The sequence below is a fragment of the Lithobates pipiens genome, unplaced genomic scaffold, assembly GCF_037356315.1.
Source record: "Lithobates pipiens isolate NorthernLeopardFrog02 unplaced genomic scaffold, aLitPip1_a1.2 Scaffold_13, whole genome shotgun sequence".
NCBI classification, from domain to species: Eukaryota; Metazoa; Chordata; class Amphibia; order Anura; family Ranidae; genus Lithobates; species Lithobates pipiens.
This window is the reverse complement of record NW_027507718.1, coordinates 411,525,815-411,549,901: the sequence shown is the minus strand read 5'-3', so window position 1 is coordinate 411,549,901 and position 24,087 is coordinate 411,525,815. Positions and strand designations below refer to the sequence as shown.

The window sequence follows — 24,087 nt, the reverse complement described above, 5'->3', positions numbered from 1 at the left end:
TTATGTGTGGCGATTCACATTCCTTACCAACCACCAATCTTAGTTTATTTGGCCCTGTGTCTTGACTTAAAATGAAACTGTTCAGGGCAGAAATATGGGAGCTGCCGTTGCCTAACTGTTTTAAAGCCAGCCAAAAATGGATTTAACATCAGCCGATTTAGCAGGAATCATCCTATTTTGATCCATCTATGGGCAAGCTGGTTGTACTAAAGTCAATCTATCGATCAACTTCAGTACAACCAGCCTGTTGTTTTTGGGTTTTGTTCAATCACTGCCGGCGGCAGAAATCAGAATACAATAGCTCACCGGGAGGGATCCCCCAATGGGGGAATCAACCAGTTTACCAGTTTTCTTTCCTTCAACCTGCTCCCTCTACTGCAGCCACTGGCTCACTGCACTCTGGTGCTCTAGGATGGTGGGTTGGCAAGCCCAGATCATGATCAACAGATTGCTGACCCCCAGGCATGCACTTCCCTGGTTTAAGGTCGTGGGTCACATCAAGGTTCACTCGGTTGAGCACCCGTGCCCTACTATCCCATCTTTGGTCAGAAAAGTGACCGTTTGCACTAAAGTTCTATTTACTGTTATTTGGGGGTGACTTTACCAGTAATGTGGACTGTTCTGCTTCATTTAAACAAGTAAGGGAGTTTCAGTGCAACAAAGAGGCTCTGTGGGATACCAAAATAGTACGTTCAATGCTTGTGGTGAAGAGATTTGTTTGCTTTACTGGTACAAGCCTGGTCAGCTCTGGAGTGGGTGGTAACGGAGGAAAAGGAGTCCCGTGCCAGATGGTGAGAAAGAACCCCTCATGTTACATGCGTCAGGTGGCATGGGCTCAGGTGTTTTTTTGGGCCCAAACATAGACCTGTGTATAAGCACAGCCAACATGTTTCAATAGGCCATAGATCTACCTTCCTTAGGGCTCATATACAATGAAATGGTTCAGGAAGTGGTACAATCTCCAGACTTTGATTGCTTGTTGTGTGAAATGCCAGATATGACCATGATCAATGAATCAGCAATGTCAATGTCCTGCAGAAATGCACTGAATGTATTTTCTTTATTTTTCCAAAACATGTACATGAAGCACTTTCAATGCAGGTTATATAAAAGAACTATCTTATTATAAGGGGAGACAAATACGTGACTTGTTATCATTACATTAAGTAATATTTGGACACTTCTGTGATAATAAGAAGGAATAAGGAAATCAAAAGTAAATCCCTAAAAATCAGCCTTGTCATACTGGAGATGTTTGGGCTTTTCCTGCTTTCTTATGTACACCAGTCAGTTAGAAATGAACACCAGAGAAGTCCCCAAATGCCCCCGTGAATTATTATGGTTATCTGGCTTCTTATACCAAGTTTTCGGTTGACTAGTAAAACAGAAGTGATACAATCAGCAAATGATTTCCTCAAATTATAACCATGCCCCTCTTAAATTCTTAACATTTTCCTCTAGGCAGACGAAAAAATTAGATGAATACATTTCTGTATTTGTTTGCTCAGACTGAAGGAGGAAGCAGGAACAGAAGATGCCAATCAATTTTACTGCAGTACAAGAAGCATGCTGGTAGGAGAAGAGAGAAGAGTGACAGAGATGAGCTGCTTTTCCCTTATAAGCCCAGTAAAAGGGATGGGGAGATGACTTGTAAGCATTACTGAACAACAGCAAACTCAGATCCCCTCCCTTGCCATACATGTGTGGCAGAGCTGTGCAACTCTCTGAACTGGATGGACAGAAAAGTATTTTTGCACTTAGGTAAATGAGACTTTCAATGCGCTTGCTAAACTAGTTGTGAGCTTCATATTTTAATTAACCGAAAAAAAGTTAAAGTAAATGTCAAAACCTTTGAGTTACTCTGTACAATTGTACATAATGTTCTCAATGACAGTAATGAATTTGCCATATTAAAACTTGATAGGCTGACAAGGAAAATGCTGTTGCTCCGTAATTCGTTTAAAACAATAGTACATACAGTATTGTAAGGTGCTGATTGTCTAATGGATGAAAGGCAAAACATCACTTTGCTCTTCTGAATTAGTGTATTCTTTTTTTTTTGCAGCGTGTCTTTTGCAGGTTTTATACATGGCCACATAAAAAAAGCCATAGAAATACAATTGGGCCACCAGACCAGGTTTTAACGGGTTTCGCCAGATATGGATCACCTACATATTTAGTACCCTTTTGACAAGACCGTCCACAGTGGCTAAACGAGGTCTCATCAGATATTGTTCTGGTTCTGAACTCATCAAAGACCTATATACAATTCAGTTCTCTGCAGGTTCATCTAATGCAGTCTTTCAAAAACTTTATACCCCAGAGGAACCAACAATTTTCAAATCTTGGGAAACCCCTTCTAAGGCCCCTTTCACACTAACGTCCCGTTCAGGCCCGCCTGTCAGTTTTTCAGGCGGACCTGAACGGGTGCTCCATAGAGCTCTATGGAGCGTCGGATGTCAGCGGTGACATGTCCGCTGACATCCGACCCGCTCCGATCCGAAAAAGTGTGACGGAGGAAAAAGCTATTTTTCCATCCGTCTGCGGATCGGATCGGATGACGACGGGCACTGCGGTCCGTCGTCATCCGATCTCCCATAGGGGAGAGCGGCGCTGTGACAGGTCCGTCCCTGCACAGTGTGCGGAGACAGACCTGTCATCTCCCTGCTCAGCGGGGATCGGCGGAGTGATCCCCGCTGAGCAAACGGACATCCACGGGGCGGATCAGAACTGATCCGCCCCGTGTGAAAGGACCCTAAGACCAATGCATTGGGAGTCAGTGGTAAAAATGCCCCTTACATTGGTGGTGAGTGAGACGTGTGGTCAGAATGCCACCCTTTTACAACTAAAAAGATCATTTGTGTCATGCCGCTGGCTCTGTCAAGTAGTGTTGGGCTCGGAACTAGGCAGACACCATCAGATGGAAGGACAATCAGCCACAGCTCAAGGAGCCCCCAGCACCATCTGGAGGAATCCTAGAGCTCCACAGAATCCTGGTTGAGAATATTTGATCTAATGTAAAGTGTTAGCTTCTCAGCCTGTATGTGACCAACTTTACATACCAGTAACTTTGTCTTTTGGTCTCATTAAGACAGGATCTGGAAAATAAGTGCAGATGTAGGGTGTGTCTGTAACAGGATGTGGATGTCATCTGTGCCCACAGCTCACAAGAAAACATAAAATTAACTTATGAGGAGAAATATTCAAAGTGATTGTAAAGTCTCATTTTTTTTCCTAAAAAAATAACAAATATGTTATACTTACCTGCTGTGCAGCCCAGATCCTCCTCTTCTCGGGTCCCTCTTCTGTAATCCTGGCCCATCCCCCTTGTTCAGTGCCCCCACAGCAAGCAGCTTGCTATGGGAGCACTTGGGCTGAGTCACAGCTCCCTGTGTCCTTCCAGACATGGAGTCCCGACCTGGCCCTGCCCCTCGCTCCCCTGACTGGCTAGCCGACTTTGATTGACAGCAGTGGGAGCCAATGGCGCTGCTGCTGTGTCTCAGCCAATCAAAAGGTAGAATCTCAGATGGCTGAGACACTTGTGGACATCGCTGGACAGAGAGGGACTTCAGGTTATGTTAGGGGGGCTGCTGCACACAGAAGGCTTTTTATCTTAATGTATAGAATGCATTAAGATAAAAAAAAACATTCTGCCTTTAAAACTAGTTTAATAACTGTTAAATTTTTTAACAGAAAATGGTAGAAATGAGGCAGAAGGTAGACATTTGTTTTTTAGGAAAATATAAAAAGAAGGCAACCAAGGGAATTTTGAAGGCTAACATTGTAGACCTCTTCAGTGACCAACAAATTTGTATCATTTCCACTATTTCCAGATTATCACCATTATGGTTGACATACAGAATTTATGAATGTGTTGTTAAATGTGGAAAGCTTGTTTAGTATGATAAGTGGTTTTAGGTAGACTGTGGATGATGGCACTGTAATTATTTTAATAAAAAAAAAAAATCTAAGTACCTTTTTCCTAATCGATAGACATCTGTCACATGATCCAGCTCCCTCCCAGCTTGTCTGCAGGGTGACATAAGCAGGAGGAGCTTCAAGCCCTCTGCTGCTGGTCACATGTTCACAAAAAATAAAAATAAACGACATTCGACATACAGAGTGAAAAAAATATATAATATCAATAAACTGTTCTTAATTGGCATAGAAATATATATTTGAAATCAAATCTTTATTATTTTGTGGAATTGGCATGGTGTGAGCAGATTTCTGACAGTCGCAGGCTGTGCCACACCCTTCCAGCCCATGTCTTAGAATAAGAGGGAGGTGAAGCCTCCATTAATCTAGATGTAATTACCACCCCCATTGTGTTTAGCTAGTTAGTGGGCATGGAGGAGCAGAGCAGGAGTGGGCTGTGATTTACCACTATGTATACACCCACATATGCGACTCTATAGTCTCATGGGCTGCTCAGATGTTATAGGGAGGAAATGCTCAGCATAGAAACTCACTGAAGATAGAGCATGTGCAGAGTTGTCACCAAAATTGTAAAATCTCTAGCTGAATTGGGGATTTGGACAGGAGGTGGCGATAGAGAGCAGCAGGATTAACCATATTTTTCACAGAATACAGAAAACAAATCTCATAGTGACTGAGTATGAACAGCATGTAATACACCATTTATTGATAGTTTTTTTATGTGAGTTTAGTGACACTTTAATTTTGTGACTTAGAGCACTTTCACACTGAGGCGCTGGCTGCATTAACAGTAAAGTGCAGCTAATTCTAGCAGCGCTTTACTGTTGTTTTAGCGGCACTTTTTGACTGCTAGCGGGTCGATTTTAACCCTCGCTAGCGGCCAAAAAAGGGTTGAAAGCACCCGCACAGCTGACCATTGATTTCAATGGCAGGGGCAGTTTATGAGCACTAAATACAGCGCTCCCGGACCACCCCAAAGATGCTGCTTACGGGACTTTTTTTCCTGTCCTGCAAGTGCACCACCCCAGTGTGAAAGCCCTCGAGCTTTCACACTGGGGCTGCAAAGGAGGCAGTTTACGGGCGCTTTTCAGGTGCTATTTTTAGCGCAAAAGCCCTTACAAAATGCCTCAGTGTGAAAGTGGCCTTAAAGCTAAACACCAGGCAAACAGCTAAAAAATACATAGAAGAAATACATATAGGAGAGCTGTTAAAAAAAAAAGGATTTTTGTCAATCCAGTCCTGAAATCTATACAGCCCTGCAACACAGTGTAGTCCTGTCGGGCACGAGAGGGGACCGATTTTTTCCCAACCAGCTTTGTCAGCCCTGTCTGCTTCTTTATTGTTCTACAGAACAACACCCCTTCTTATCACTATAACATATGAGGTGGTGTTCTGTAGTCCATGGGGGAGAACTTGTCAAGGCTTATAATACTGGTATTAAATGTAGCAGATGCATAGTGCACAATAAGTTAGCAGTTTTCTGACGTTCTGAAAGGATCAAGAGGTATGTTTCTGTGCTTACAGTGTTTTTAAAGGGAGAGATGTGTTAGTATTACAGTGATGTGATGCATATGCTTTAAACATTGTCTCCAATAAATCGTTTTTAAAAGAGGGGTATGGGGTTTGGCTTTTTTTTTCTACTTCTCCTTTAAAGAGGCTATAACAATATACCTATAGTTACTTCCACTTAAAAGGGATTTTCAACCTTTTTACTGACTTGTCATCACTTTATTTCTGATCCCCAACCCTTTCCCTCTTACACAGTTCGATTTCATTTTTTTTTTTTTTTACATGGGAATTTGTTTTTTTTGTGGGCCCTGGCCCAACAATACCACTACTCTCACCTAGGAAAAAATAACGTACTCCGCACAAAGCCTCCCAGGATACTGACGTCACACTTCCCAGGAGACTTAAAGTGGTAGTAAAGCCGCAAATTTTTTATTTTTTTTTTCAAAGCCCTCCCCATTAAAATTTTTTTTTTTTTTTTTTTTTAAACCTGCCTTATTATAGGCTTTCCTGTAGGTAAAAGTTAAAAATTTGAGTATACAACCACTTTAAAGCAATCTCTGAATGCACTGGATACATACCCTACCACACTGTACATGGGGCCTCATTAGGGGCCAGCTGCAAGAACCAGGAAGAGACAGCTGCCCCCTGATAACAACAGAAAATATGTAAGGCTACTTCTACACTGTTCTGTTGTAAAAACGTGGTAAAAGACGCATATGCGTTTTTGCCACATTTCTGATTTATTTTGCATCTGTGGAAAAAGTACATGTTACTAAAAAACAACAGCTGGTTTGCTTTTGATGCATTTTTGATGCGTTTTCTATTAATTTTAATGGGGAGGGCTTTGAAAAACATAACAAACCCGCAACTGACCAGTGTGAAAAATTTCATACGATTCAATAGTCATGTTTTGCTTATGCTTTTTGTAATGCCAAAATGAAAGAAAGACAGGTCAGTGTAAAAGCAGCCTTAATTTGGGACTTGGCATGCTGGCATAGAGCAGCAGTTTACACAAGATAGAGCTGGATTTGTTGGAAGTGTGAGAATGTTTTGGGGAAAACCCAGCAAGCCAGGAAGGAAAAAAATAAATTGTAGGGGGGGGGGGGGTCTAAAGCACCTCTTTAACCACTTGACCACTGGGCACTTAAACCCCCTTCCTAACCAGACCAATTTTCAGCTTTCAGGGCTCTCACATTTTGAATGACAATTACTTAGTCATGCAACACTGAACCTATATACAATTTTTGTCCTTTTTTTCACACAAATTGAGCTTTCTTTTGGTGGTATTTAATCACCTCTGTGTTTGTTTGTTTTTTACGCTATAAAAGAAAAAAGACTGAAAATTCTGTAAATAAAAAGCATTTTTCTTAGTTTCCATAGTTACATAGTAGGTGAGGTTGAAAAAAGACACAAGTCCATCAAGTCCAACCAGTCTGTGTGATTATATGTCAGCATATTGTAGATCCCTGTATGTTGCGGTCATTCAGGTGCTTATCTATTAGTTTCTTAAAGCGGGAGTCCGCCGTTTTTTTTTTTTTTAAAGCCAGCAGCTACAAATACTGCAGCTGCTGACTTTTAAAATAATGACACTTACCCGCCCAGCACGCCTGCGATGTCGGCACCCGAAGCCGATCTCTTGATCGTCTCTCGGGTGCTGCCGCCGCCATCTTGGGTATGGGAATCAGGAAGTGGAGCCTTGCGGCTTCATTTCCCGGTTCCCTACTGCGCATGCGCGAGTCGCGCTGCGCAATAAGGATGGTCCCCGCTGTCTCTGGGATCCGTGTGTTACCCAGCAGACAGCGGGGGACCTTCGGAAAGGGGCGTAGATTCTGCGGAAGGGGGCGTAGCTTCTGCAGAATCTACGCCGGAAATGGGTGCAGATACCTGTACTGTACAGGTACCTGCACCCCCTCCCCCCTGAAAGGTGCCAATTGTGGCGCCGGAGGGGGGGAAGATTCCAATGAGCGGAAGGTCCACTTTAGGGTGGACCTCCGCTTTAAAACTATCAATACTCCTCGCTGAGACCACCGCCTGTGGAAGGGAATTCCACATCCTTGCCGCTCTTACAGAAAAGAACCCTCTACGTAGTTTAAGGTTAAACCTCTTTTCTTCTAATTTTAATGAGTCTTGTTAAACTCCCTTCTGCAAAAAAGTTTTATCCCTATTATGGGGTCACCAGTACGGTATTTGTATATTGAAATCATATCCCCTCTCAAGTCCTTCTTTGTACTCACTCCATTTCCAGTACATCCTTCCTGAGGACTGGTGCCCAGAACTGGACAGTATACTCCAGGTGCGGCCGGACCAGAGTCTTGTAGAGCAGGAGAATTATCATTTTATCTCTGAAATGAATCCCCTTTTTAATGCATGCCAATATTCTGTTTGCTTTGTTAGCAGCATCTTGGCATTGCATGCCATTGCTGAGCCTATCATCTACTAGGACCCCCGGGTCCTTTTCCATCCTAGATTCCCCCAGGGGTTCTCCCTCCAGTGTATAGATTGCATTCATATTTTTGCCACCCAAATGCATTATTTTACATTTTTCTACATTGAACCTCATTTGCCAAGTAGTTGCCCACCCCATTAATTTGTTCAGATGTTCCTGCAAGGTTTTCACATCCTGCAGAGAAGTTATTGCCCTGCTTAGCTTAGTATTGTCCAGAAATACAGAGATTGAACTGTTTACCCCATACTCCAGGTCATTTAAGAAAAAATGTAATAGGATTGGTCCCAACACATAACACTGGAACGATTTGTTGACACAAAATATCAGTCATCGGCAGGGATGCTTACATTTATTAATTTGTATAAAATCTTTATCCCAAGAGGAAAAAAAACTGTTGCTGTAACTGCTTAAAGTGTAGTTCCACCCGTTTTTTTAAAGCAATCAGAAAGCAGATTGGTTCTAGAAATTGCGCTGTACACTCATCTCTCAAGAGATCTTGTCATAAAATCTAGAACAGATTCTTCTGCTTTTTTTTAACTGAATAACTGATCAAAAACTGATCAGTGTGACAGGGCCCTAAAGTATGAGCATTTGGTATGTGGCCTTATTTCTGAAAATCGTTAAGTGGACCTTTCCCCCACCTTTCACTAAAAATAACGTCAGCATACAGCTCGGCATACCGATAGGAAATCATAGTATATTCATTCAATATTTTTTTTTGCTTTTACTTCCAATTCCTGTTTTTCCATTTCCTGGTTTTTGGGGCACTGGTGATGCAACCAGGGCCTCATAGGTGTATCCTGGGAATGCTACCTGCTACATCACCAGTGCCTTCCCCCCAGGTGTGGCGAAATGTTGCATGTTCCAGGAGGCAGAGAAATTATTCCAGGAAGTAAAGGGAGATGGATCCATTTGGTATTAGTGAAAATGGTCACTGTAAGAACTATGGGGAGGAAAAAAACAAGGTTTTCAAAGAAAGAAATCCTGCAATTATCTATAAGTATCTGTAGATTACTCAACATTTCTGAGGCCCTTTTCACATAAGAGATCCGATCAGGTCCAGCTGTCCATTCTTCAGCCAGACCCTCCATTCTCCTAAACAGGCTTGTGTCTGTTTACACCCAGCTACCGCCGGGTCTGATCCGATCAAGCAAACAAAAGTGGATCCATTCCACTCTGGCTGGCTGGATCAGATTGGAGGGCAGCTGGGTGTAAACAGACAGCAGGTCTGTTTACACCTTGCTGCCCATAGGGCAGAGTGGGCTGTGTCCATGTCATTGCTTATGCCAGGCATGTCCAAAGTCCAGCCCCCGGGCCAATTGCGGCCTGTGTTCCATTTTATTACGTCCCTTTGGCCATATATATATATATATATATATATATATATATATATATATATATATATATATATATCTCTTTTGTGGCCCCCAATTAATCCGAGCACCGCTCGGGTCTAAGGATGAGCTTAGGTGTGTTCCCAATTCCACGTGCCCGAGCCACCAGGAAGCTGACAGCGCGCAGCGATAATCACAGGCACTGAGACATTTCCCGGGCCGCAGCTCCAGAGATCGGGAAATGTCTCAGTGCCTGTGATTGGTGCTGCACACTGTCAGCTTCCTGACGGGCTCATGCCGACACTGCGTGTGCATTCAATTCTATGGGCTGCCTGCACGCAGCTCCTGGTGGATACACCTGCATCTGCCAGCAGCTCTGAGCAGAGAACGGGTTTAATCACCCATCTGAATGAGCCCTAAGTGCACTTGTCCTGAATTAACCCTGGACAATATACAGTATGATCTGATATTAAGCAATACAAATCTGCAAAATACTATACTCCCCTTTAACGAGTCTGCTTTGCTGTTGACATCAATTTACTTTGGAGACAACTGTGTGGGAGTTCAGATACTGAGTGACAACAATGGTGACATTATCAAAACTGAAACTTCTTGGTTTCTATATTTACTGATTTTTTTTTTTTTTTTAACCATGAATAGGAAGAGGATGTAGCAGGTGAGATACACGATACTGTATACACTGTCATCCGTGTGATTACAATAATAAGAACGTGAACTGACTTGAATTGTTCACTGAACATCTGATATCAGTAAAGGTGCAAGAAAAGGGTGAAAACAAACAGTGGAAGGAAAGAGAACAGACAAAAATAACATGTCAATTATTCTCCTGTAAGAAGGCAAAACACCCAATCTGACCTCGCAAGGAGGGTGGAGGCAAAATAACAATTAGAAGTAGAATTAGTAGAATACTTGATCAAAAACAAAATCTGATTAGAAAGGAAAGAGCTAAATCAAAGAAAAACTAGAGCCACTGATAATCTTTCAGATATAAATGTAAAAGAGACCGGTTTACAGCTGGGACAAACAAATATTGCCTAAATACAAGAGATGTGTGTATTATTATTTCAGATCTGTGCAGTAATCCAGTGTGAGACTCTGGGGGTTATTTACAGAAGGCAAATCCACTTTGCACTGCAAGTGCACTTGGAAGTGCAGTCGCTCTAAATCTAAGGGGTAGATATGAAATGAGGGGAAGCTCTGCTGATTTTATCATCCAATCATGTGCAAGCTAAAATGCAGTTTTTTTATTTTCCTTGCATGTCCCCCTCGGATCTATAGCGACTGCACTTCCAAGTGCACTTTCAATGCAAAGTGGATTTTCCTTTAGTAAATAACCCCCTTTGTCTCTGTGTGGGAGCTTCCACTAAAAAGACCGCTCACTGCTGCTTTCTGCTGTTGTGCGGGGTGACTGGTCTTCTCCCCGCCCCTGTTGTAGCTTTCTGCAGGCAGCCTGTAGTGGGTGTTGCCGGGTGGGCCCCTCCCACAGCTCTCATCTCACACACCCTATGTACAGCACAGTGATAATGTCACTGCTAAGGTAGTAAATAGGACTGCAAAGGCATTTGGTGCACAAAGTGGATTTATTTCCTTTATGACTGTTGGGGAAATTATTTAAATGAAATTTTTTGTGCCCTGAGTTCAGCTTTAACACTTTTATCAGAGTGTGTTATTGTTGTGAATACCTTGACCCTGTTGTATCATTATTAGGCCCCTTTCACAGGAGTGCCTTCTGTTTTATCACAGTAGGGGATCCTAAACTGATTCCCTGCTGAGTCAAGTCAAAATGGAAATGAATGTTACGTACAGTGCTGTGCAAAATTTTTAGACAGGTGTGAAGAAATTCTGTAGGAATGCTTACAAAAATATATATTTTGATTGTTTATTTCTACCAATCTACAAGTTCCAAGGGCAGCAAACAGAAGAAAAATCTAAATCAAATTAATAGCAAATAAGATATTTGAGGTTGGAGAGCTCACAATATACACCACCTCCTTTAAATAGATTAAAAAATTACCACAAAACAATTGGAGTTTGAAGATGCAAATAATCAATAAAAAATAGATATTACAAAAATAGATACATTTTATTAAACAAACATATTTGAGATAAACGATTTTGTATATATAAAAAAAGAGCATACTACAGCTCAGTGGTCACAATACAAAAGAATGGTTGCCTCTACATGTTTCACCACTACCGTGGCTTCTTCTGGAGCTTTTGTAGGAGCATAACACATTATCACTAAAAACGGAACAAATTAACCACTTCAGCCCCAGAAGGATTAACCCCCTTCGCGACCAGAGCACTTTTTGCGATACGGCACTGTGTCGCTTTAACTGACAATTGCACGGTCATGCGACGTTGCACCCAAGCAAAAGGTCCAGAAGAATTCACGATAGAGGTGAAACATGTAGAGGCAACCATTGTGACCATTGAGCTGTAGTATGCTCTTTTTTATATATGCAAAATTGTTTTTCTCAAATATGTTTGTTTAATAAAATGTATCTATTTTTAGAATATTAATTTTTATTGATTATTTGCACCTTTAAACTCCAATTGTGTTTTGGTAATTTTTTAATCAAATTAATATTTGGTGTGACTACCCTTGGCTTCAAACCAGCATCAGTTCTTACACTTGCACTTGATTTTGTAGGTTCAGAGCCGGTTCACACAGGGGCGACACGACTTTGAACACGACTTTTGGAGGCAACTTGGACACGACTTGGGCACAGCTTGGGGCGACTTACAACACGACTGACCGGCTGGCCGGGTAGCGTGCTTGGATAAGGGTCTGGTATGGATCTGGGGGGGACCCCCATGCCATTTTTTTCGGCGTGGGGGGGTTCCCCTTAGAATCCATACCAGACCTAAGGGCATGGTATGCTCTCGGAAGGAGACCCTACGCCAAATTTTTTTTTATAAATTTGGTGTGGAGTTCCCTCTTGAGAGCTGATAATTCTGTCAGTGTCGCCCCCGTATAGACGGAGATCTGACTTGGAGGCGACCTCCATTGAAATCAATGGGTAACGGTCACCTACAAGTCGGATTGAAGTAGTACAGGAACCTTTTCTGAAGTCGGAGCGACTTCAGTAGTGTGCATTAAGACGGCTCTCGTTCACTTACATTGATTTTTACATGTTGTCCGACCTGAGGCAACTAGGGGCGACCTGAAGTCGGATCGGAGTCGCCCCTGTGTGAACCGGCTCTTAGAGTTAGGTGTATGATTAAACAGTTATAACAAGCAGGTGCTAATGAACAATAATTTCAGGAAACACAGACATTAAATTAAAGAGAAAAGGATGTGTAGAAAGCTTAAAACTAGGTGAGGAACAGCCAAACACTGCTCTTAAAGGGGTGGCAAAGTCTCAAAGTTTTTCACCTTAACCGGTTCCCGACCAGCGCACGACGATGTACGTCGACAGAATGGCACGGGCAGGCATATTGGCGTACAGGTACGTCCAATATTCAATGCCGCCATAAAAATGCTATAAAACTATCCCTATTTTGTAAACGCTATAACTTTTGCGCAAACCAATCAATAATCGCTTATTGCGATTTTTTTTACCAAAAATATGTAGAAGAATACGTATCGGCCTAAACTGAGGAAAAAAAAATTTTTTTATATATTTTTGGGGGATATTTATTATAACAAAAAGTAAAAAATAATGCGTTTTTTTCAAAATTGTCGCTCTATTTTTGTTTATAGCGCAAAAAATAAAAACCGCAGGGGTGATCAAATACCACCAAAAGAAAGCTCTATTTGTGGGAAAAAAAAGGACGTCAATTTTGTTTGGGAGCCACGTCGCACGACCGCGCAATTGTCCAGCATTGCCATTAGTACAGAACTGGTTGAAACCAGTGGAACCCAGGTACACCCATCTACTGTCTGGAGAAGTCTGACCAGAAGTGGTCTTCATAGAAGAACTGCAGCCAAAAAGCCATACCTCCTATGTGGAAACAATGCTAAGTGACTTTTTCTGGTCCTTAGTAGACCCAGATGTGGGTGCACACCCCTTACATCCAGCTTCCTGTTGGGGTACTCTGCAGTTTGCAGTCCATTTTTTATTCTTGTAATCATAAACCCAACTGGTGAAACACCAGTGTATATGGTGGATGCTATCTATAGGATCAGTGTCAGACTGCAGTACCTGAGGAACAGCAGAGGAAAGAGAATAATGCCGCGTACACACGACCAGACTTTCTGTCAGAAGAGGGTAGATAGAATCTTTGGGATAATCGAATCGTTTTTCTTAAAAAAAATTTGATGGACATAAAAATAGAACATGCTTTAAAGCTTTCCAACGGAATCAATTTCTATCGGGAAAACTGTTCGTCTGTATGCTGGTCCGACGGACCAAATACAAAGCAAGGGCAGCTATTGGCTACTAGCTATTGAACTTCTTTTTCTAGTCCCGTCGTACGTCATCGCATTTGAAATGAACGGACTTTGGTCCAATCATGTGTGGGCAAGTCCATTCGGTCGGAACTCAGTCGGGAAGTTTATTCTGATGGAAAGTCCGCTCGTGTGTATGCAGCATTAGAGTCCACCTCCAACGTTACAGCCTGCTGCTCTGAAAAGTGGGTCTAACTTACTAAGTGTGTAAGGGGAGGAGAGGTTTGAAAAGCACGGTTTAATAGTGGCACTTTATTATAAGTCAATATAGAAAAGTGGGTCCACTTTGAGGAAACTAGTTTATAGCTGACCCCACCATCAGTTAAGCCCCATACACAGTATCAGATTGTCTGCTGATTTTTTCCTTCAGGTTTACCAAAACCATGTAGTACAAGGGCCTGCCTGATTGCATTGAAACCCCTAAGGTTTGACCTCATATTATATGGTTTTGGTAAATCTGATGGAAAAAATCAGCAGACAATCTGATAGTGTGTATGGGGCTTTACTATTTATATTACAAGAGTCTGACAGAGACTGCTTATATTTTAAATAATCCTGTCAAATCAGGTGCAACAAAAGACTGTCAGAGACTGCTTACGTGTAACAAAAGACTGTAAGATACTCCTAAAGCTGGCCAAAGATGGAATGAAATCTGGTTAGTTTAGCAGGGACTGGCAACATTTCCATGTGTAGCCATTCCTGCTTGAAAGAGTTTGATTGTTAGACCAACGTCTGTTGAACTGGAATACAGGAAAATTGTTGACAATTTTTGTCAATAAGTGGCTGCAGTGAGAAGTTCCACAGTCAGAATACAATGTCCTAGAGGGGAGGACTCCTCATTCCACCTTGCTTGTGTTGATGGAGGAATACATTTGAGTGTTTGATGGAGTTGTGTATCCATCCTGCACGTGTATAGTAGCTCCCATATAGTATTAGTACAAAAGGATAGGAGGGGCTTTGGAAAGGAGTTCTGAAGAAAAAGAGCTCTAGCAATATGTAGCTGGGGGATCTAGAGTGGGATTCATGGAAAGACATAGGCCTTCCATTGAGGACTCTTGTGAAATGCACATACCGCAATACTGCAACAACCCTCCCTACACCCTGAAATGGGACTATTGCTATATATGCTGACCATTTGTGTGCTGAGACTTAAGAAGTAAAAGTGTTATCCTGTCCAGGTTTAGAGCTGTGTAGAGAAGCTGAACTATGAGGTAGAAGCTTTGGGGCTATAAATCCTCCAAGTCTTGTTCCTACAAAGCTTCAGGACTCAGTGACTGGAAATCTTGCTTACCAACTGTAGCCATCAGGAGGCGGTACACGGACCACCTTTTACACATTGTTTTTAGGGACATTCTGGGGTGTACTATATCTCTGGGGCCTGTCTGGCCCTTCAGGCTGGGTTCACACCTACGCGAGCTCTGAGGGCTTCACAGAACAGCTGTATTTATACTGAGATTAAATTACACACAGGTGGACACTATTTACTAATTAGGTGACTTTTGAAGGCAATTGGTTCCACTAAATTCTAGTTAGGGGTATCAGAGTAAAGGGGGCTGAATACAAATGCACGCCACACTTTTCAGATATTTATTTGTAAAAAATGTGGAAAACACATTTATCATTTTCACTTCACAATTATGTGCCACTTTGTGTTGGTCTATCACATAAAATCCCAATAAAATACATTAACGTTTTTGGTTGTAACATGAAGCTAATGGAACACAATCTGTACTACATTAGCTTCAGGGGAGTGCAGGGAATCATCAGGGGTCTAACAGACCCCTAATGTCTCATTAAGTCCCAGTTCACACTGGTGCGATGAGGGAAACACTGCGGTTAAGTGCCGATTCGCGCATCACACCTGAATCGTCCACACCGACAAACCGCTGGGGGTTACTGACGCCCCCAGATTGGTTTTCAGATCACAGTGCAAATTGTCAAATGCTACAGGAATCGGATAACCCCTGCAATCTAATTCCAGTGCGGACCAAAAAAGGGTCTCGCACCATTTTGGTGTGAATGCGATGTGATTTAAGCCACACAGTTTGTATGGCTGAATTTGCATCTCACAGACAATGTGAGACGCATGGGATCTGTACAGCAATGTGGTTTGAACATGTGAAAGTGTGAACCCAGCCTTAAGAGAAACTATTATTATACATGTGCTATCACACAGGGTTCTATTGTTACCTTATATGATAGCAATAAATTTAGGTGAAAAGGTGGAAAAAAAATAAAAGCACAACCAAGCACTTCACTGAACTTCCATTCCTATATGACTGAATCTAAGCTTTAACCACATGCCGACCATCCCCCCACCCCAAGCCGATGCGAGTGCCCAACGGTCTGGACCACCACCGGTCTCCTGCCATCACTCGGGGGGCACACAGTGAAGCCGCAACTGTGTGTGTAGACACACAGTTTCTGGTTCTCTGAGGGGAGAACTGACAGATCGTTTGTTCATATAGGGTATGAACAGCGATCTGTTATCTTCCCTGCACAGTCCACATCCCCCTTCAGTTAGAACACAAACTAGGACACACATTAAACCCTTCACTGCCCCCTAGTGTTAACCCCTTCACTGCCAATGACATTTTTACAGTAATCAGTGCATTTTTAATCGCACTGATCGCTGTATTAATGCCAATGGTCCCAAAAATGTGTCAAAATTGTCTGATGTGTCCGCCATAATGTCACAGTCCCGATAAAAATCGCTGATCGCCGCCATTACTAGTAAAAACAAAATCATTAATAAAAATGCCATAAAACTATCCCCTATTTTGTAGACGCTATAACTTTTGCGCAAACCAATTTTTGTACCAAAAATATGTAGAAGAATACGTATCGGCCTAAACTGAGGGAAAAAAGTTTTTTTTTATATTTTTTGGGGGATATTTATTATAGAAAAAAGTAAAAAATATTGCTTTTTTTTCAAAATTGTCGCTCTTTTTTTGTTTATAGCGCAAAAAATAAAAACCACAGAGGTGATCAAATACCACCAAAAGAAAGCTCTATTTGTGGGGAAAAAAGGACATTCAATTTGTTTGGGAGCCACGTCGCACGACCGCGCTATTGTCAGTTAAATCAACACAGTGCTGAATCGCAAAAAGTGCTCTGGCGTTCTGCACTCCTGTGATCCACTTTCAGCAGACAGCGGGCTGAAGCCTGATGTCGGCTGATGTCACAGAGCCGGTCCAGGCTTGGGCAAGATTGTGACAATGAATTTGGAATCTGCCCACATGCAAGCTGCTGAGACCCTGAGCCGCCTCTACAACCCAGTGCTTCAGCTCCAGTGAGCGGGGGGGGGGCAGAGCAGATAGTCACTGACTGACAGTCTGCTCACTAAGCTCTGAGAACCGAATAATCAATGGTGTTTGATCACTCTGTTCTCAGTGCATCATCCACCTTGGTAAATATGAATCTGCAAAAAAAAAAAAAAAAATACTTCTCTTTAACCACTTGCTTACTGGGCACTTAAACCCCCCTCAGTCCCAGACCAATTTTCAGCTTTCAGCGCTGATGCACTTTGAATGACAATTGCGCGGGCATACAACACTGTACCCAAATGAAATTTTTATCATTTTTTTCCCACAAATAGAGCTTTCTTTTGGTGGTATTTAGTTACAGCTCGGAGTTTTATTTTTTGCTAAACAAACAAAAAAAGATGCAAAAAAAAAAAAAAAAAAAATCATGTTTTAATAGTTTGTTATAAAATTTTGCAAACGGGTCATTTTTCTCCTTCATTGAAGTGCGCTGATTAGGTGGCACTGATAGGCTGCATTGGTGGGCACTGATGGGCTGCATTGGTGGGCACTGATAGGCTGCATTGGTGGGCACTGATAGGCTGCACTGGTGGGCACTGATAGGCATAGTTAAGGCGGCACTAATAGGCACAGATAAGGCGGCACCGATGGGCACAGATAAGGCGGCACTGATGGGCAAAGATGGGCACAGATAAGATGGCACGGATGGGTGGCACGGATGGGTGGCACGGATAAGTGGCACGGATGGGTGGCACGGATGGGCACTGATAGGTACCACAGATAGATGGGACTGATGGGCACTGATAGGTGGCACTGATAGGTGGCTCTGATAGGTGGCACTGCTGGGCACTGATGGGCGGCACTGCTGGGCACTGATGGGCGGCACTGCTGGGCACTGATGGGCGGCACTGGGGTGCCGCACCTTTGAGGCAGATTGGGTGGCACTGTGGGTGACACTGTGGGGTGGCACTGTGGGTGGCACTGTGGGTGGCACTGTGGGTGGCACTGTGGGCACTATGGGCACTGACGGGGGGCACTGACGGGGGGCACTTACTTTTGCTTTTATTTTACTTCAGGATGGCACTGCGGGAGGCAGGTGGGCACTGGCAGGTGGCAGGTGGTCCCTTGCATTGCTGGCCGTGATCGGGACTGATGTCCCGATCACGGCCGCCGGTGATCGGCTTTTTTTTTTCTCCTCGTGCTGTCAGCGCGAGGAGGAATAATAGCCGATTACCGGCTCCGTTCTATCACATGATCAGCTGTCATTGGCTGACAGCTGATCACGTGATAAGGGGTCGGGATCGACCCCTTGCACGGATCGGTGATCAGGCGAGTCTCATAGACTCGCCGATCACAGAGCGCGCCGCGCGCGCCCCTCAGGGGGCGCGCAGGCCGCTCGTAACCGGGACGACGTCAATAGACGTAGTCCCGGAAATGTAGGTCCGCGCTAATGCCGTCATTTGGCAATAGCGCGGTACCCAAGTGGTTAAACTGTGATCTGAAAAGCGATCTACCACAGTTGGAAAAATATAAAGACCTAAATGGGCATCACAGTGGCTAAGTGGTTAGCAGTTCTGCCTGGCAGCACTAGGGTCGCCAGTTCAAATTCCAACCACGACACTACCTGCCTGCATTTTGCATGTTCTTCCTGTGTCTGTGTGGGTTTCCTCCGGGTACTCTAGTTTCCTCAGACACTCTAAAGACATGCTGGTAGGTTAATTGGCTTCTTGGCGAACCTTGGCACCCCAGATGTTTTGGAACTACATTTTCCATGATGCTCATGCACTCTATAGTGTAGTTGAGCATCATGGGAAATGTAGTTCCATAACATCTGGGGCCTAAGTCACTGGCCTAAGTCAATGGTGTCAGCTTATTTGCTAAGGTGGCATCAAATGTGGCCCCTGACATCATCAATGGGTCACACATAATGTTCAATGCTGTATGCTTGAGAGGAGTATCAGAGACTAATAGAGGAAATGAGGGTCAGAGAGTGTGGACTGGATACATTTTTAGCTGGGGATATGCTGCAGAAGACAAGAAACTGGGAAAGTTACATAAGGCAAGTAGAGAACAATGCTATTACTCAAATCAATGTTCCCCTTACAGCAGGGGTCTCAAACTGGCGGCCCTCCAGCTGTTGCAAAACTACAAGTCCCATCATGGCTCTGCCTGTGGGAGTCATGCTTGTTATGCCTTGTACACACGGTCAAACTTTCTGATGGAAAATGTGCGATCAGACTGTGTTGTCGGAAAACGCGATCGTGTGTGGGCTCCATCTGACTTTTGAAATTTCCAACACACAAAGTTAGAGAGCAAGATCTAAAATTTTCCGACAACAAAATCCGATCGTTTAAATTCTGATTGTGTGTAGACAATTCCGACAGACAAAGTGCCACGCATTCTCAGAATAAATTACGAGATGAAAGCTATTGGCTACCGCCCTCTTTATAGTTCCATCGTACGTGTTCTACAACACCGTGTTCAGAACGATCGGATTTTCTGACAACTTTGTGCGACTGTGTGTGTATGCGAGACAAGTTTAGGCCAAAATCCGTCTGAAAAAATCTGACAGATTTTGTTGTCGGAATGTCGGGCCGTGTATACAGGGCATAACCGTCAGCCTTGCAATGCCTCTTGAGACTTGTCGTTTCGCAACAGCTGGAGGGCCACCAGTTTGAGACCCCTGCCTTACAGACTGCTGAGATCCGAGGGCCGCACATCACATACCAACGAGCCACGTGTGGCTGGTGAGGAAAAAATGATCTTTAGGCTGGATTAACTAAAGTAATTAAATGTCTTGTTATATTTCTGTTCCACTATCCTACTTTTTTTCTTATCTGCCCACCCCATTCCACAGATGCAGCGTTTCCACAGCCTGTCAGTGCCCCATTCTCAAGTTGCCTCAATGAAGGAGTGGCACTGCAGCACCCTCATAAACAAAACAAAAAAATTGAAATAAAAAAAAAAATAGTAAAATGAAGAAAATTTAAAAAAAATAGAAATATACCTACATTAATAAATATTAATATGATTATCTTATTTATCTATCTTAGAATTTGTTCACAGGAATTCTGTACACCTGTGCAGGGCTGTGTTCACCCACACAGGTGTTCTGTGTATCCCTGCTGGCAATCCTATTGATGTCTATTGGCACACAGCGGATGCAAAGACACAGCCTCTGCTATGACATCTTTGTGGGTGCGTGTGGCTCCCCAAAAACAGACAATGTGCCTCACAACCCACAAGGATATCATATTAGAACACAGCAGCCAATAGAATGAATGGGACTGCCTGCATGTGGCTGCATGGAACACCAGTGCATCCCTGTGCGGGTAAACACGGCCCATTTACAGATTTTGGGCCTCAGCACCCATGGGAAGGAGGACTAACTGTATATTTTATGCCATTACCACGATCCACTGCCTGAGGTGAATAAGGACTCCACATACAGTATGTGTGCGTTTGTTGTAGTGTGGTGGTAGTGCCAAGAAAATAGTGCGTATTTTGTTTTGTTTTCTACACACTGACACGGACTCTAAATATGAAACCATTTTTGTACCTAAATCACACTGACATGAAGAGCTAATTTACACTAGTAGTGCTCTCTGAAGAGTGATCCATTGTGGATTGCTTTTCAAAAGGCATTTGGCAGGTAGTGAGAAGGTGTTATGTTGCCTTCTCACCTTGTGTTTTAACCCCTAAAATCTTGCACAACCCCATCACGTGGTTGCGGCCCCATTCGGTTGACTGGGTTGCGTTCAGCGGGCAGTACTCTACATTCTCATCCGCTGTCTTTGCAGCTTAATCACTTGACTACCACGGTAAGTTTTTATTCTTTTGCAGACGTGTTAACATCTACACTTTTTTCCTGGAAATCACTGTAACCCCCAAAAGGTATATCTTTTCTGAAAGCAGAGACCCTGGAGAATAAAATGGTTGTAGCTGCAGTTTTTTTATGTGGCTCTATGTTTGCGCAGGTTTTTATCAAACACTATTTTTTTCAATAAAAAAATACACGGAAATGAACTTTAGTGCAAACACAGCATTAAACCAAATTGTATAATATACAAGATGGGGCTTTGTCCAGTAAAGAGATACCAAACATTTCCTAAAATTGCACATCTGTGGTATTGCAAAAAACAACGCTACCCAAAATCTTTCATAACCTTTTACAGGTTTTACACTTTAAAACCTTTTACAGGTCATCAGCAATGAATTTTGGCCCTAGAATGATTGCTCTCACTTCAGCATTCACAATGCCTCACATGTGGCACAATTGATGTTTACATACATGAGCTTCCTCTACGCTGGTGTGTGTGTGTGTGTGTGTGTGTTCCCACTACAAATATGTCCCTCGTATATGTCCACTGCTGTGACACTGCATAAATGTGTTAAATTGTCATCAGCAGTGCACCACCTTGAGGACCCCTGACAAACCCTGATGGCACCCTGGCTCAGAAAGGCTGCTATAGACTGTCAGTATTCAGCAGCAGAAAACATGCAAACAATTCCTGAAGGGTCAAGACATGTCCTGTGATGACAGGTGATCAGATCACTGTACCTGGGTCGGATCCCGGCTGTCAGGAGCAGGTGACAGCTGTCCTCCTCTGTTGTCACTCTTCAGTTGTCTCTCCTCTGTGTCTCTCCTTTCACCCTCGGTGTCCCTCCTCAGGTGTCCCTCCCCAGTTGTCACTCCTCAGCAGTCACTCTCGGGGTCACCCCTCATTTACCTCTCTTCAGCTGTCCCCCCTCAGTTACTGTTTCTCAGCTGTCACCCCTCAGTGCCCCTCTTCAGTTGTCCCCCCTCAGTTGTTGTTCCTCAGTTGCCTCTCCTTGGTTGTCACCCTCTCGGTATCAGAGTATCTCGGTGTCACCTCTCGGTATTTCGGTGTCACCTCACGGTATCTCGGTGTCAGGCTCTTGCTCTGTGGTTGGCACGGAAGCTGCTGGAACAGAGAGGAGAAAACTTTCCTAGTGACGACATTGGCCCCGCCCCCAGTCTGGACACATGTGGAGGTGTACCAGCAGAGAACTGTGACACACTGCCAGTCACATGTCACAATGCAGTGCTTTGTGTGTGAGGGACAATCTATAATATGTGATGTGAGTGTGTGCTCGGTGTGGTGTATGAGGATCGTCCTCTGTATAGAGATCAGTCTGTGTGTGTGAGAGAGATCTCCCTGGAAAGACAGGTGCCATATCACATACAGCGAGTCAGCATTGTCTATAGAGCAACAGCGCCACCTACGTCCTGATCATTAGTACTACACCATCGTACAAAGCCATCTGTCTGCCTTTCAGGGGACAAACTATAAGGAATGCAAGAATGGACTGCCCATAGACTTTAATAGGGAGATGGACTGCCCATAGACTTTAATAGGGAGATGGAATGCCCATAGACTTCAATAGGGAGATGGAATGCCAACAGACTTCAATAGGGAGATGGAATGCCCACAGACTTTAATAGGGAGATGGAATGCCCATAGACTTTAATAGGGAGATGGACTGCCCATAGACTTTAATAGGGAGATGGAATGCCCATAGACTTCAATAGGGAGATGGAATGCCAACAGACTTCAATAGGGAGATGGAATGCCCACAGACTTTAATAGGGAGATGGAATGCCCATAGACTTTAATAGGGAGATGGAATGCCCATAGACTTTAATAGGGAGATGGAATGCCCATAGACTTTAATAGGGAGATGGAATGCCCATAGACTTTAATAGGGAGATGGAATGCCCATAGACTTTAATAGGGAGATGGAATGCCCATAGACTTTAATAGGGAGATGGAATGCCCATAGAGTATAATGGGAAGCAAAGTGTGACCTGGAGTCAGAACCAACTTATCAGATGAATCCTTAGCAGACATTCTCTCCATGTTTAATATTGAGATGAAGTGGTTACAAGCTGTGGGCGCAATGTTTCGTGTCCGTGGCACAGTTGACCTGACTCTTTCCGGACGCTACACATTCAGGCCAATAGGGAAGCACCGCAAACGCCCGACAACTGCGTGCAATTCATGCGGTTGCGGAACATTTGTCGCCAAAAAGGGGATTAAAAGAGGCGATGAAGAGGCGTTGCATTAATTTCTCACTTCCTGTCAGTAGCAACTGGAGAGTGACTTGAGCACAGATCGGCTTCAGAGGCAAGAAAGATTTAGACCTACCTTTAGGCTTGTTTCACATGGATGCCTCCATGGAACGGAATCTGCTTGCTCCGCTGATCCCCGCTGAGCAGGCGTATGACAGGTCAGAGATGGACCCACCCTCCTATCCTCTATGGGGAAATACGGAGATTACAGCTGTTTTCTTATGGGATGATAGATAAATGATACCCATAGAGTATAATGGGAAGCAAGATGTGACCTGGAGGCAGATCCATTCAATATACCAAATAAATCCTTGGCAGACATCTATGTTTAGTGGTGATGTTTAAAATTGCGATTAACAGGGATTATTATTGTTTTCTAAGCAATGGCAAGGGTAAATGACAGAAAGGGCTGCACAGAGACTATAATGGGAAGCATGGGAGTCAGAACCATTAGATGTACAGTAGGAAATGTTTCTGTAGTGGATGACATTTGGAATCAAATGTCACACGCATGTAAATTTAGTTTTTGGCCTCAGAACAGTAAAGGTTCTGAGGATTAATTGTGTAGGTAGGCCTTAACACCAGTCTGGCCATGCTATGTTTGGAAGTTCTGCCTGGTCATGTGAGCGGTGAGGTGCATATGACAGGCCAGAACCAAGTCTAGTTGGATGTTTAGGTATCGGCCTTCTCGGAACTAATCAGTGGGAGTGCCGGGGCCCACTGAGGAGTCTGGGAAGGGGTACTTAAAGAGGTGTGGGTCACGTGTTCAGGGTTCCAGAGTTGTTCGAGAGACCCATGTGGTCTGGTCTGGTTCCAGGACCGGGGTAGCCCCATGAGGGGTCACGGGGTGTTCGACACCCCACAAAACATGTTCCTGTCAATGGCCCCTGATAGACCTGCTTGGTCTGGGGAAGGTATCCGTCCGCTCCCGAGTCTCAGAACCTGCTGGTCCAAGGCGCAATAACTGAGGGAGGATTCAAAGTGTCCGGGTGTGCTCTCGGCTTGGAGGGACACTGCAGCTCGTGGAAGTGCCCGGGGGAGGACTCTTCAGAGGAGGGCCGGCAAGTGGCATCCTGAGAAGTGCCTGG

General features: G+C 43.7%; 1 protein-coding gene across 1 annotated transcript in view; it reads right to left on the bottom strand.

Annotated features, from left to right (window-relative positions):
• TEC (tec protein tyrosine kinase) overlaps positions 1-22,047 on the bottom strand; it is a 142,246-nt gene extending 120,199 nt beyond the window's left edge. Inside the window, exon 1 of the mRNA XM_077477526.1 lies at positions 21,467-22,047. The gene's annotated coding sequence lies outside the window, so the exon portion shown is untranslated. The remainder of the gene's footprint in view (positions 1-21,466) is intronic.
• Between the last annotated feature and the right edge of the window lie 2,040 nt (positions 22,048-24,087).